Raw genomic sequence first — 3,540 nt, forward strand, 5'->3', positions numbered from 1 at the left:
AAAAATAAAGTGTTGAGACAAAAATGGATACGAATTTTTGATTTATTTAATAAATAATGCTATTTTCATTTCTATTATATATTTTTTTCTATAAATTGTTGTTATATGTTTGAGCAATGAACTCTTCATTAAAATAACCCTTAAAACGTCGTTTTAGACAGTTTCTCGCTTTAGTTCTATTTTTTTTTTTTAGGAATGAACATAAATCTTTTGTTGAACAATTTTGTCCCTCTTTTTTTAGTATTAATATTTACGAATTTCTTCAGGACAAACAAAATACTCCAATTTCAATCCCAGTTTGGTTTCATGGCTATAACGACAATGTATCATTTGTTCCTTGATCAGCTAATCGATCTTAAAGTGCTGACGTACCCCCTTATATCGTAGAACCTCCGCGTCATAGATACTTCCCAGATACGGACTAGATATAGATCCCGGACGGCAGCGAGATTTACTACACCGCCGCCGACGCAGCGTATACACGGACGAACCTTGACTTGGTTGCCTGTTAGCATTAACCACTGCCATAAATTAATAGCTCACTAAAAATACGGCTCAATTAAGCGGAAAACACAGCCTTCATTATCATTTATGACAATGAGCCTTGGCTTCCTGTTCTATTGCGTAACAACATTTTTCTCCGTAGGCAGTTCTTTATGCTCCTGCTTCATGATTCCATATTCCTAGGCGGCTTAAGCAACGCATCGTTTCCTCAGCCTTCGAGAAAATTTTCAACACACTTATTATTAAGTAAAAAATAATTAATATGCGTAGAACCCTCGTGAGTTAGAAGTAAAACCAAGGGAAATATCTTAATTAAATTAAAGTTTCTCTTTTAGCCATAAATTTCCTTTAATTCGTTATTCTAAAAATAATAATGCATTAATAAAAGAGAAAAAAAAAATAGACTTTGTGAAAGACCAGTGGACACCTAATGATTTAAAAAGATGAATTAAAAATTTTAATAGAAAAAAAAAATTGTCTACTGTTTGTCGAAAATTGTGTACTATCGGTTAGAGAAATCCACAATTAGAACTGTGAAAAAGACTTCGAGGTTGTACTGACCAGACTGAGGACAGGTCACACGAGGCTCACCCACTCCTATCTAATTTCAAACTAAACGCCTCCGAACTGCCAGTATTGCAACAACAATCTAACAATAAGCCATATTTTCCAACGATGCCCATACTTCACACCTCACATCAATAGCTTAGGACTAAACCAAGATATCTCAAAAACCATTGGAGACGATGATAAAACAATAGAATTAGTGTTTCAGTATTTAAAATCACAATATTTACTGACAAAAATATAAAATTGAATGGAAGAAAAAAAATGAAATAAAATAATAAATAGTCAAATAAAAAATAAATAATATTAAATGATTATAAGCAAAATCAAATAACACATAAATGGCGTTGATGACCAATGTAGTTTGGCACCACTAAGCAAAAACAAACAAACAAAGACTACGAAAGACAAAAATAGTAATGTTAAAAAATTATGAGAATTATTTTTTCAACGCAAAACAAGTTTTAACAAGAAAATAATAAAAACGTCAATTGACAAAATTCCGTGTGCTAATTAATTATCTTTAATTATATATGCATTCTGTGTATTTAGCAACTCAATACAGTTGGCCAGCACAACTTTTTTGTCTCTCTCTCTCTCTCTCTCTCACTCTCTCTCTCTCTCCCCCACCTCCCTCTCTTCCCACCCTCTCTCTCTCCCTCTCCTAAAGAAATATTTTGTTTATGTTTAAAGCATAAATTTAATTGATTGATTTTGGAATGATTTTTTTTATTTTTCATAAACAAAATTTTCACTATTCATTCGATGGCAGTTACAGTTGACTTCCTACTTTCAACGAGATAACCGGCCTAATGAATGCCAGATACCCAACATCAATATTCATAAGATAAACGTCAACAAAACGATATATTATCTCTTACACGAGATATTTTATTTAATTTTTGTTACAATCCGATCCATGATCTCAGCAGGTAGCTATGGACTTGGAAGCAACCATAACAAAATAACAAATGTAGTTTTTATAAACCTGGTTACATTAACATTCTAATTACTAGTAATACATATAGCTTATTAAAAACAGCATTTTAATTATTTTCTTCTTTTTTTACTTTTACTTTTGCAGGTTTTTTCCCTCATTGAGGATACATAATAAATAATAAATTTAAGTCATAGCGTACCGCCACTTCTCCCTATCCCACCAATCTTCCTCCTCAAGTCCACTACCGGCCATGTCCTCCTCCACGCAGTCTTTCCAGCGGATTCGGGGCCTTCCTCTCCTCCTTCTTCCAGGGCCCTGTCTCATAATAAAGTACAAACTAATTCTATTAGTCTTGTAGATTTATCTTAATTCAATTACACAGACTTGTACGATAGTAACTTGTACTTTAGTACTATTTAATTCCTGTAATATCACTAATAGTCATCCCTAGCATGAAAAAATAAGTATTAGTATTATCAACACACTAGTTTTTACACTTGTACTATGAACTAATACTATTAGCTTTTATTATGAAACAGGGCCCAGGTTGTTCCCATTGCAGAAGTATCTTCGGCCACCTACGTTCTGGCATCCCCTGACAATGCCCATACCATTTCAGTCTGTTCCTTCCAATCCTCTCCGGAACTCCTTAGGTCACACCTAGCCTCCTTCTAATATCCTCATTCCTGATTCTATCCAGGGGGGTTATCCTCAGGCATCTCCTCCAGAAATCCATCTCTGCCGCTTCTAGTTTGAAGTAGAGTCCTGGGTTAAGTGTCCAGGTTTCTGCGGCGTAGTTAATTATGGGCTCAACAATACTTTTAAAAATGCTCCTTTTGTTGTCCGTTGAGATGACCGTATTCCAGAGGACTAGATGCAACATTCTAGTCAACCTTCTTGCCCGTCCACCACTCCTCCTAACCTCTAGTTCCGACTCACCGTTCCCATCTATTGTCGACCCCAGGCATTTGAAGGAGTCTACCTTCTTGCATATACTTCCATTAATCTGGATTAAAGGTCCCCGGCCTCTTTGCAGTTTACTGGCAGATATTCAGGTATTCGGTACCAAAATTTATTTGCGGATCCCACAGGAATTTTTTTTTTAGCATTTCTTCCAGGCCATCTCTGCTATATGTGACCACTGCTTGGTCGTCGGCAAAGAAAAGGGAGAACAGCATATGTCTGTTCTTTTTTTTAAATATTATCATTATTCAATGTATATAGTAATATAATAGCAAAGGCCTAACAAACCCGAAGGTTCGCTGCCGATTCCATCAATTGTCCTCTACTTAAATCAGTACAATGTCGCCCCTCCAAACCCAAATCTACTAAATCAGCTTTAATGCAATCCTCTCATCTACGTTTCTGTCTAGCCGTCAGACGCTTACCCGTCCATTCAGTGTGTATTAATATTCTTATTAACCTGAATTATATTTACCACGTTCAGTTCCCGCAATTCAGTGTTGTGTAGCCAATGCCAATTCAATACACATCCTTGTTGACTAACTTCCATATTTTTTATTTTTTTT

Source organism: Halyomorpha halys, unplaced genomic scaffold (genome assembly GCF_000696795.3).
Source record: "Halyomorpha halys isolate HHAL.00 unplaced genomic scaffold, Hhal_1.1 Scaffold344.1, whole genome shotgun sequence".
In the NCBI taxonomy this organism is placed as follows: domain Eukaryota; kingdom Metazoa; phylum Arthropoda; class Insecta; order Hemiptera; family Pentatomidae; genus Halyomorpha; species Halyomorpha halys.